The 12,600-nt window shown below is 50.7% G+C and overlaps 1 pseudogene; it reads left to right on the top strand.

The window, feature by feature from the left end:
* The first annotated feature begins 534 nt into the window (after positions 1 to 534).
* LOC123090079 (selenium-binding protein 1-like) lies at positions 535 to 1,749 on the top strand (annotated as a pseudogene).
* Positions 1,750 to 12,600: the final 10,851 nt, after the last annotated feature.

Here is a 12,600-nt window from a genome sequence, read left to right as displayed (position 1 = left end):
CTCCTCCTCTTCCCCATCCCTCACGCCCGCCTCGCCCCCTCTGCCTTCAGTGCCTCCTCCTACCCTTCCTATCCTACTTCCCTGCCCCCGCGTCCATCCTCCTCCCCGCGCTCCCATGTATTAGTCGCCGCCTCTTCCCTGCCTCCCCATCTCGCCCGAAACACCGCTCTTGGAGCCCTTCCCAGTCCACGGTGGAGCCCCCATCCCAGCTTCGCGTCTGTGATCCGCGACAATGGAGGGGTGGATCGATGATGTTGCAACAAAGAAGAGGATGGGAGATGGGAACGAGGGATGGCGGCGGTGAGGCATCGGCACCGGAGATGCAGATCCGCGGAGGGGCGGGATAGGTGACGAGGACAACCTGTGACTCATCATGGCAAAGGTAATTTCAATACCTATCTGTTTTTGAGCTTCACATGGCCTCTCTTCATGGTAGTCTCTAAAGGCAGAACAATCCATGTGAACATGACAAGTGATGTAGGGTCTTGGTTTTGTACAAGCTTTAGTTAAGTGTTTATGTTGATTGTGTGAAATTTTGCAGGTACTGGAATTGATAAGCCAGATTACCTGGCTACGGTGGACGTGGACCCCAATTCGGCGACCTACTCCCAGGTGATCCACAGCCCCCCCGGCCTCCCACATTGGCGACGAGCTGCATCACGCTGGCTGGAACACGTGCAGCTCCTGCCATGGCGATCCATCCACGAGCCGGCGCTTCTTGATTATACCTTCATTGCTGTGAGTATATATGAAGCGATGATGATTAGACGAACGAACGGTTGAATTTTAGCTGAGTCTATAATGCCGATCTGGTGGCGGCTCATAGGTTTGGTCGAGTGTATGTGGTCGACACTACGAAGGATCCGAGGGCGCTTGCCCTGCACAAGGTTGTTCAGGACTGGGCTTGGGTTCCCTCACACATCCCATTGCCTTGCAACTGGCGATATAATGATTTCCTATCTGGGAGACAAGGAGGGAAATGCTGATGGCAATGGATTTCTCCTGTTAGATTCAAAGTTTAACGTCAAAGGGTGGCAAGTTTTTTGCCCACAATTTGGGTACCATTGACAAGGAAACATAACATATGCTCAAAATCTGTACCATAACATATTATCACTTCATCATGAAATCATCTCATTCTCAACATATCAGAACCATCCAACCACCCCATGGTGATCTACACCTTACAAAATCTTCAGTAATATTTTAGCTTTGAAAACTTTAGTACTCCTATTATTGATGCCTTAATTTTCTGAAACAGATAGTTTTTAGAGGCTCCAACTGTACTGATTTAACAATTTGCTACTTGTAGTTGGGAAAAGCTAGGTCACAACCCCTTGTTTGGCTATGATTTCTAGTACCAGCCCCATCACAAGACGATGATTAGCTCTTCATGGGGAGCCCTGACAACTTTCATGACAAGTTTTGATCTTTAGCATGTCCAGGATGGTCTCTATGCAAGGCACCTGCATGTGTATGACTGGCCTGGTGGTGAGCTCAAGCAGACACTGGATCTAGGCAGCACATGTCTTCTTTTGCTAGAGGTGTGTATCAACTATCAAGTACCAAGAGTATACGAGTCTAATAATGCGCTCATATATCATATAAGCATAGTCCTCTTCTTATCTTCTCCGCAGGTGAGAGTTTTTACATGACCCATGGAAGGACACTGGCTATGTTGGCTGTGCTTTAACAAGCAACATGGTGAGATTCTTCAAAACTGCAGATGGATCATGGGCTGATGTGTAGGCTCGATATATTATTATGCAGGTGTTGCTCGCCGTCGGTTGTAACATCATCGTCTCCCAGACAGGTTTGTCTAATTCGAGAGGTGTCGTAGTCTGAGGGGTACGCACTGGTGATTCAAATTTCTTTGCCCGTCCATGCATCTTTGGTTCCATCTGCTAGGCAGTTGTTTTCTTCTAATGGATACATGTACTTCTATAGCTTGTTAATTCCTTCTCAGCTTGTTTTATATGCGTGTGTATGGACAAACTAATGTGTCTTTGTGCTGGTTGTTCCTTCCTTGCCGATATGGCAACTATTTTAGATGCTGGCCAGTTAAGGTTTGTTGCAAAAATAATAGTGGATGTTCGGCCACGTCCACACCGCAAAAGATGAAGATGGTTGATGCGGGAACCAGTGGTTGTCGTTGAGTACGCCTCGTTGTCGTTGCTGTCTACATCCGTTGTCGTCGCCGTCTACATCCATGTGTAACATCACTGTTATCTGCTACATTTGTTATTCAGGTCCAGTAGCCAGTGGTTCTTTGTAGAATTGTTCAAAAGGAATTGTACAAAGCACAAAGTTCAGATGTGATTATTTCTCTTCAGTGGCAAGTCAATCATATATTTTTTTCATCTAACTTTGTGCTTTGTTATCTACAAACTACTAGGTCGTTCTGTCTACATACTATCATGCCATGAAACTGTGATAGGTTTGCCCCTGTTTTTGATTGTGTTGCCAAATCATTTCAAAATATGTCCTTCATACAGAGTAAGAATATTTTAAGGTTACAATGGGAACCTAAAATAATGGAAGCTTTTCAACATTACCAAAGTTCCACTCCTGTTTCTATTCATTTTGGTTGCTCTAGGAATTTCTAGATCATTTGTACGTACCTCCAGTTAGTGTTATTATTGAAAATTTAATTAGTAAAATAGCTTGTGATAAAAATAAGAAAGATATACTGGCCGCATGTGTGTTAATTATTGTTTCAAACCTGAAAATGAAAGTCTAGAGAAAAATCCCTAAATGTTTCCCCCTTAGGACAGAGTTGTTGTTTTTGAGGATATATATGGTTTGAGATGCATGTTCACTTTAAAAAAAAGTAGAGAAAACCTTCATGTGTTTGAGATGCTTACTTGTGGTGATGCCAACCTTTTGCTATTACAAACATTACTGGTTCTGCCATATCAATATTACCTTCTTTTCGATTGCAGCAAACATTACTTGAACTTTCATGAGTTTGTTTACAATTCCGAACTCCTCGAATTGAACGGCTCATCTACTGAAGTACTCTATTTGTGTATAGTTTTGTAGGAGTTTGAAGTACTTTGAGCACCTACCTGTAGTGGCTATCAAAACCACTTGCACAACAACACTTTTGCTTGGCAATGGTAATCTTCCTCTCCTTCCTCCCTCACAGTCTCTAGCCACCCTCTCCCTCTAGATCCAAACTTACGTCTTACGTGTAAGATTTTGCATCATGAATGAAAAGCATAGCTAATTCTCATTTCAGTACTAGGTGGGTAGTGGTTAATCCATCAAAATGAATGATTATAGTTAGGATTTTAAATTAATTCAAACAGGAAAAACATGTGATTTTTTCTATTTAGTATTTAGTATTTTTTGGAAAACTATACGCGCTCTTGCTATTTTCGTACTACTAGATTATAGTGGTACATGCTCTTGCTTGTCTACAAAATTTCATTCTTGCATCTAATGCTGATCGTGAAGGTGAAGCAATTGCTTGGTCCATTAAAGAAATGCTTGAATAGCAGGATGGAATTGGGTTGTCATGTTTTACTGTCATTTGCGTGTAGTACTCTGTTGACTCAGTTGCTTTGCTATTATAATGTTGTCATATAGGTGTAGTAATCTGTTGACTCACATGACTCGCTATGTGACTACATGTAGCCAAGAAAGTTATGAATGCCTCAGTATTTTGCCGGAACGAGCCATAGTGTTAATAACATACCTCTAAGAAGCCAAAACAGATTGGTTTCATGCAGGTGCCATTCTACTTTTAGTTTATTTCTAGGGTGGTTTTGCCATTTATAGATGTATCATGTAGGTAGGGTAAAACTTCCTCTTGGTCTCTTTCCTGTGGTCTGTGGTTGTAGATTAAAATTGGTGGATTCATGCGAAAAAGACCAAATTCATCCCCGTATATACAAGTGGAATGTAGAGAAAGACTCCACATGGCATTGGCTTTAGGGAAGTATCACACAAATAAAGGAGAGAGATTACATAGTGGGATGATATTGTTTCTTGCTATATTCTCAACTGAATTGAGTATCATACAAAGATATCATATTCCCAAACTTGCCTCTGGGAATAATAGCATTCAGGTAGTCATGTTGAGTTTTCTATAATCTAAATAAGAGCACACTTGCCTTTGTTTTAACATACAAATTAAATGTTGAGAATTATATTATTCTGATAGCTTAGTCAATGTATCAATAATAGTATGGTGCATGCCGACTGTTATTCTCTTATCCTTTCCTAAGGAGCACTTCTAAGGATCTAAGGAAAGGCATTTTCTTCCCTGCTTATTGACTGCATATCTCCTGGTCCAGTCATTTGGTATGTGCTATCAACATTGTTTATCATGTATCTTTATCTTTCTTTCCCTTTATAGCCTACTTGAATGGATATGGTTCCTAAGAGGCCATTTCTTATGCATCAAGTCCTGAAGTTGGATGTTGCTTGTTTACATATCTATGATTCCAAAATATTCAAAACTGTTCATGTCATACTTGATGCTATTTTATTAAGAGTGGCTTTGAACAATATGGCATGAACATATTTTTTCTCTTTGGCCAATAATGAAATGATCTTTGTTCATATAAAATGGTTATCGATGCCATAATTCTTGGTTTTAATTAGCTTCTTGTGCTAACCAGTTTAAGCCATTCTACTATCTGTAATACAACCCACATTACATCATCTTTCCATTTACGTCTCTTACTTATTCACTACTAACATTGCTTCTAACCGGCTTCTTGCGCCATGGGCGCTACCGGGTCAGCTAGTGCATACAAACATCAAGCAAACACACTAAAAACATGGATGCAACAAGATATTATGAATCTATATGCAATTCTAAGCAAGTTTCATATATAGCATGCTCAAAACGGAGCAACGGTTCAACACACACATGAAACAAATACAAAGGACAAGCTGTCCAAAACAACAACTAGGCATATTGCGAGCAAGAAAACAACATGCTCTAGGAACTATACATGGCAACCAAGGGCATGGCATCCAATTCCACATAACAGAGAGCAAATAACATCAAATCATCATATGCATATGTGTCAGTGTACCAAAATAGGGGCGCTCTTTTGTACCCCTTATTTGTGCACGGGCAATCAGAGCCGCGCCCACGGCTACACTTAAGCAGGGCAGAGACAGGAAATCAGAGCCATAGCACAGAGCCAAAGCAACACCAAGATAGAAGCATAAGGAGCAGGAAGGCAAAGTGGTTTCCCCCGGCAGGGTCCTTGCCTGGGCAGCCCCCACGGCCCCGGCAAGGCCCTTGCCGGGGCAGCCTACCTAACACCAGCAAGGCATGCCGCCCTTGGGCCCTAGTTTCTCCAACGTCACCAACCACGTTGGGACATGGGCTCGGGGGGCGCCTCCATGGTGGCATGCAGATCTTTGTGAAGACAAGGAACACTTCGAATCAGAAGAGTAGAAGACGACGAACCTCCGCGGGATCCTTGCCGAGGAAACCTTGCCAGGGACGACCGCAACGCTGCTGCAAGACCCTTGCCGGGGCCCCGGCAGGGCCCTTGCCGAGGACATCCGCGAGGCCGCAGCCAGGCCCGCGCCCGCCAGGTTCCTGCCACTGCTCCCATGCAGTTGCTAGCCCACCAGCTAGGCAGGCACCTGCGTGTCGGCACAAGGCTTCTCAGCCAACTCAGCGCACGCCTACGTGGTGGCATGCAAATCTTTGTGAAGGCCCCGCCGCCGTGCCCCTCAGCAGCCTGCCAGCCTACATGGTGCTGACCGCCTCACTGGCCCAGGCGCATGTCGAGGCAGGGCAAGGGGGCGAAAAAGTGGAGGGGACACGTCAGGGGCGCATTAAATGCACTTTGTCCCGTAATAGCAAAGGATAGGCTTAACCACAATACCCCGATGCCACCTCGTGTGTGCCACTGTGGCGATCCCTTGCCTATAAAAGGAGGCCCGAGGCATCCAGGCGAAGGATTCGGACTTTTGGACAAGTTACGCCCATTGTAGCTAGTTCAAGAACCTCAAGAACACAAATACACACATCTAAGCAGGACTAGGGTGTTATGCATCTCTGTGGCCTGAACCTGGGTAAACGATCCACATGCTCGTACTGATTGCTGATCCTGCTCTCCTCACCATCCAGTGCCCCACAACCTTAGTAGGGATCCTTGTGATCCCATAGGTGTCGTTTCCCACCGACATCTTTGGCGCGCCAGGTAGGGGGCGCAGTAGTCAGCATCTGGTTTAGCAGCTGGTGGCACAGCTCTACATCGCCATGGCTTCCGAGGAAGAAAGCGACCAAGCGAGCAGCCTCGCCGGCGAGTGCGGCGAGCGTTCACGCGACGGTAAAAAAACTAAGTCATGTGAAAACTTCGAATAATTCCTTCTTATATAAGGTTATCTTCCTCGGAGATCTTTCCTCTGTATGGGAAATCTGCACGCAGTGGGGCCCTTCCGTTATCGATAATGCTCTTGGTCTGTTTCAAGTCCGCTCAACAGATCGAGCGGCTGCATCGAGAGCGGCAGGGTGGCCTTCCGCTATCGGCAACACTCTCGCTCTGTCTCGAGTCCGCTCGGCAGTTCGAGCGGCCACGTAGAGAACGACAAGGTGGTTTGCACGGCGGCAAGCATGCCCCGCCGGCCGCTAAAGGATCCGTCCTTCGAAGCGCAACGGTATGGGTTTATGCGCCGGCAAGCCTACCCAGTAAGTGTAGGGTGGACGTATAGAGAAAGGTTAAACAGGGAAATAACGTGCATCATATTAAGAGTACTGCAGAGTTATATTACACCAATTGTTGTTGCGGTTCTAACTAAAGATGTGAATTGTCTTGGTCATGAGCCTGCAGTGGCAACAAGAAACAGGCGCCTAGTCCCGACGCTGGCCCTCCAACCTCTGGATTCCGCTGATGCGGATGATGATGGGCTCGATGCGCTCCTTGATCTGCGAGAGGTATGCATCGCCCGACAAGCTGTCCAGCACGGCGTCGAAGTCGAGGTCGGGGTTCCAGAATGCCAGCTTGGTGAGAACCTTGGTCATGGCGCCCTGGCAAATCATCCGGGACTCGTTGGCCAAGGAGCTCGCCCGGTTGGAGTTGAGCCGTTCCAGGGCACCAAGGACGCCCTCGAAGAACAAGGTTAGCTTGGCGTGGGGGCTCGTGCCCGGCTCCAGGGCATACTCACCTCTGGCATCTTCATGTCGGCCAGCTGCTTGGTGATCCTGTTGGCGACGTAGACGAGGCGGCCGATCCAGATGTTCTCGCCCTTCATGTAATCGGCGTGATTGGCGGCGTCGTTGCTCTGCTGCTGCCTCTCCTCTGCCAGGGTCTTGGTCAGCGCTCCTTCCCGGGCCGTGACCTTCGTGAGCGTCTTCTCAAGACCCTCCATCTTCCGCTTCAGGTCATCAATGCAGTCGTTGGCGTGGGAGAGCTGCTCGGCCATGGCCAGGTTTTTGTCCTGCGCCTCCAACAAAGTGCAGCGGGCCGTATCCCTCTCCTCCACCAGCAGATTGGCCCTGGCCTTCAAGCCATCCCGCTCCACCTCCAGCTCCTTCACCCTGTTACCATGGGCCAGGGACTGGGCATCGAGCGCCTCCTTGTGCTTGTGCTCCAGCTCTTGGGTCCGCGCCGCAGCAAGCTTCTCGACCTCCTCGTCCTTGCCGTGGAGCATAGCGGCAAGCGCCATCTTACGGGCGACAAGATCGTCCTCCTGGGAGTTCAGCTCAGCCTCGCGCTGAGACCGGATGGCCTCGGCCTTGGAGGCCTCCTCCCTCGCTTCCTCCTGGGCCTTCTCAAAGTCGGCCTACTTCAGGAGGAGTTCCAGGTCGCGCTGCGCGAGCTGGTCTTGGGCGGCCTTCAGCTCCTCGTGGTCCTGGCGGAACCAAGCCTGTGCCTCAGCGACGCACTCCGCAAAATCTGCTTCCACCTTGTGCACCACCGCCTCCTTGGACTTCGCCTTGTCCAGACGGGCGCGGTCGAGCGCCTGAAGCTTGTTGAAGCTGGCACTCATGGACTGGAGGAGCCGCTCTTCTTGGGTGCCGCCACCAGTGCTCGGATCGTCAACGACCTCAAGCCCGGCGGCGACGAGCACTTCATTGTCAAACACCTCCCCCTCGGCCGGTGCCCTGGTGCTTGCCGACCCTGGGAGGTGAACGGACACATCATCGCTCACCTTCAGGTACTTGCCTGAGCCGGAGGCAGCGGACGAGGAGGGTTGGTCGTCAACCACCTCATCCTCGGCAGAGGTCTTGCCAGCCTACTCCTCGCCAGCGCCCTTGCAGGCCTCCTCCTCACCAGCGCCCTTGTCGGCCTCCTCGGCGGCGCCCTCGCCGGTCTCCCCGGCAAGCCCCTTGGCGGCATCCTCGGCCGCGGTCTCGGCGGCCTTCTCGGTGGCGACCTTCTCAACCTCAGCCATGGTGTCCGCAGCAGCCTCCTCGATGATGGTGACGGTGTCCCCCTGGTCCGTCGGGGGGGGGGGGACCTGGACACCGAAGGAGGAAATTAGGAAGGGCCAAAACCAAGGTTCAGGAGAAAAGAAAGGAGAGCAAGGGAGAACGAATGACTCACTCGTGCCAGGCTGGGAAGATGTGGCCCCCTCCCCGCCAACGTCTGTTGCCGGGGTGGAGCCGCCAGCGCCCAAGTCTACCTCCTCCTCCATGCGCATGGGCTCAGTGTCTGGCACCCTTGCCAGGCACGCCCCTCGGGGTGGTGTGGTCTATGGGGACGGCGTGCTGAGGGAGGCCCTTGGTGGCTCCTCTTGCTGCCGCTCTTCTCCTGCAAACCGCGGCAAGATCAACAACAAGAGAATCGGGCCCCGACAAGCATTGCCAAAAGGTGGATGGTGAACCTACACTGGGGGCTGAGCCATGGGCTACGCCGTGGGCTGCTGTTCGGGCTGCTCTTCCCCACCAGCGGGCCTTTGAAGTACCCATTGGGGGTGGGCTGCCCATTGAGGCTTTGGCCCTCTTCGTCGCCCGTTGAGCCAGTGTCTCCGTCTCCCTGTGAGAACAAGTCAATTCAAGGAGGGCGGCATGATTCGTGAAGGTGGAAACGGCGAGGGGCAGAGCACTTACTCGTCCTCCTCCTCCTCCTCTGCTGCCTTCCTCTTCCCCCTCGGGCTGAGGGACGAGAAGTCGAAACCAATGTCTGTGCCGGCGCTTGCGGGGTGAGGGGGAGGCGAAGGAGTCCGGAAGCGTTTGGATGGAGAAGAGGCGGGCGTCTTCTTCTTCACCACCACCGTCTTTTTCTTCGCCGCCGCGGCTTCTTTCTTCGCCGTCGCGGCCTCCCCTAGAGCCTCTTGCCGCGTCACGGCCTTGCCGGGCTGGACCGGCACGCCGGAGCCGGCACGACGCAGGACGCGTTTCTTCTGCCTGGCCGGGGGCTCACCGGCCTTGGCCTCCTCCTCGGATGACCCTTCACCCATGCCTTCGGCAGGGGGGCCCCGGTGCTGGTACCGGCAGCCTCCTTGACGGCCTTCACCCACGCGGTGAGCTCCTCCTCCTCTGCAGCCGCGGCGGCTTCGTTCTCCACGCCACCGGCCTCGCCGGCAAGCCTGGCAAGCTCCTCTTCCATCGCCCTAGTGGCAATATAGTTCAGCTCCTGCTGAGTGGTGTCCTGGATGAGCCGCGGTTCGTCATGGTTGAGTTCTTCGACCAAATTAGCGAAGAACTCCTCCACCTCGCGTGCCGGGGGCTCGACCCAGGTTGGATCGAGACCGTGCACGTCGAAGGGCGGCATCATGGCCAAGATTTCAGCCTGCCGGGAGTTGTTGCTCAACGGGACCACTCGCGGCGGCAGCCCGAACAAGGGCCCCTTGACAACCTTGCCGGACTTCGCAGCCTTGCCGGTCCTCCTCACCTTGCCGTCGGCGTACTCGTCAAGCTGGAAGAGCCTCCGACAATACTAGGAGTGCCCCAGCACTGTGAAGTTGTTCTGCAGGCCGGTGTGGAGCCTCATGATGTCGGCAGCCTTCCTGAAATCCTAGGTCGGACTCCCCTTCTTGTGCAGCGGAGCGATTCAGCGGCGGATGAAATCCACCGCGGTCATCTCGAGGGTGTGCCCGGCCTCGGTAAGACGGCTGATCCTGGTGGTGGCAATCGAGAACTTCTTATCATTGGGGTCGAGGTCGCTCCAGTTCGCGCCATGGGGTAGCGGCTCCTGATGAACGCCCTGGCAGAACTCCGGCGGGTCCTCCTCCACGATCCAGCACCACCGGCCCCGCCACTCTTCCTACCTCTCCTTCGTGGCACCGTCTGGGTATTCACTTCTCTCCTGAATCCTCGGGATCCAGGTGACGGTCCAAGAAAGAGCACCCCCAGGTTGGACACGGGGGGAGAAGTAGTGGCGGAAAAGCGCCGTGCTGGGCACCACTCTGGCGAAACCCTGGCAAAGATGGGCGAAATACGCCAGGTGAGCCATGACATTCGGCGTAAGATCCAGGAGGTGGAAGCTGAAAGTGCGCATAATATCGTTGAAGAAGTCAGAAAAAGGGGGGGCAAAGCCCGCAGAAGAAGAAATTGATGAAGAATGGGTACCATTCCTGGCCGCCCTTCTTGCACTCCGCGGGAAGGGCATGCGTGGCAGGGTGCGCCGACGTTGCCGCCCCCCACAACGGCTTGTAGTAGTCCCTGAGCTTGAGGGCGTCGACGGACGATGGGACGAAGTAGGCGGCATGCGCCCGCCACACCGCCGCCTCGCTCTCCGGCGTCTCCTTCTCCCTCGTATCCTCGGCCACGCCCTTGCCCATGCCAGATTTGGGCGCCATGGCAGCTGGGAAGAGAGCGAGAAGCTGGGGGCAGTGGGAAGTGCAGCAGCAGCGAGCAAGAGCTTGAGGAAGAAGAAGATGGGGACGGCGATGGCGAGATTGGGGGAAGCACAGGGGGTAAATGAGCTTATGTGTGGCCCAGGCCCGGGGGCTCCTGTCGGTGTATCAAAATAGGGGTGCTCTTTTGTACCCCTTATTCATAAAGCCAATGCAGTTCTTATTCATATAGGCGGCGATAAAGCAGAGAAAAGAGCGCCACTATGGTGACCTCCTTGCCTATAAAAGGAGGCCCGAGGCATCCATGAGAAGGATTCGGACTTTTGGACGAGTTACGCCCATTGTAGCTAGTTCAAGAACCTCAAGAACACAAATACACACATCTAAGTAGGACTAGGGTGTTACGCATCTCTGCGGCCCGAACCTGGGTAAACGATCCGCGTGCTTGTACTGACTGCTAATCCTGCTCTCCTCACCACCCAGCACCCCGCAACCGTAGTAGGGATCCTTGTGATCCCATAGGTGTCGTTTCCCACCGACAATATGACTCATGGATTGGTGGGAACTATCAAGATAAGTTTGAATGTTGAAACAGTTTCAGCAAGTGTAAAACGGCAACATCATCATAGCATGTTTGCAAGCTTGGAACAAAGGTCATATGAAGTCCAAAATTATAAAACATGTCATGTGAACAAATTAATCATAACATACTTCAATTAATTTAATTGGATCATCTCCAAATGAGTTATAGATTAACTAATATCAAGCTCACAACATGACATCATGAAGTTAACAGAAAACTGGAACATCATTTAGGCATGTTCATGGCAATGAAAACATATGCTACGGGACTTGTATGGCATCAAATGGCATGACATGATATAGCATCACATGGACATCAAAAAATGTTAACTAATGATCTCTAGATTATGCATGGATTGATGGTAGCATCAAGCAAACATAGGAACATAATATAACAGATTCAGACTTGACAGAACATTAACAGAAAGTAGCCTAATTCACAAGCTTCTTGCACTCACCATAGGGCATTTCCAAATATATGGATCACACCACCGCAAAGACGTCATGATTATGCTCCTAAAACATGTTTACATGATGCTTAAAAGAAAATCACACAAAAAGATATAAAAAAGACAAATAGGCAAGTTATAACAGTTTTCAGCATTTAACATCAGCAAGCACTTTTGCAACAGTGATTAACATGTCAAGATGCACCCTAACATTAGTTAAAATCACAACAACGTGTATATAACTCTGAGCTGAACATTTGAATATTAAGATCATCACCATAGGATAAACAGGTACAAAGATACAACACTCACAAGATGCCTAAATGATTCTAACGAGCAGCAGATTTTAGCAGATTATATCACTTAGCAGTTTTGCGATGATGATAATGGCATCAAGATGAACACTAACATGAATGCAAACTACACTAGCATGTAGAGCATCAAGAAATGAACATTTTGACATACAATACACACAAAGCAGAGCAATATGCATGAAGTTACAGCATGTCAAATATGCACACATGGTGCTGAAATAACCGAGGACTTGGTGGAAATTACCCTCGCGAAAACGGGATGAGGTTGTGTGGAATGGAGGGATCCAGGGGGAAGGCGGCGTGTTTGGATGGGGGGGGGTGGTGGATCTGATCCACCCTTCCCTAGATCCAGTGATGGAGGGGTCTCCGGCGAGACTCCGGCGAGGAGGCGATGACGACGAGCCACGGCGATGACGGAGGAGGCCAGATCGGGCGACGGGGTCCTCCTCCGGCCGGATCTGGCATGGGGTGAGGTGGTGGCGCGGCGGCGGCGGTACTCGGGCGGCGCGACGCGGTGGCGCGGGATGGGCGGTGGC

This window comes from Triticum aestivum, chromosome 4B, assembly GCF_018294505.1.
Source record: "Triticum aestivum cultivar Chinese Spring chromosome 4B, IWGSC CS RefSeq v2.1, whole genome shotgun sequence".
In the NCBI taxonomy this organism is placed as follows: Eukaryota; Viridiplantae; Streptophyta; class Magnoliopsida; order Poales; family Poaceae; genus Triticum; species Triticum aestivum.
This window is presented reverse-complemented; position numbering and strand designations above follow the sequence as displayed.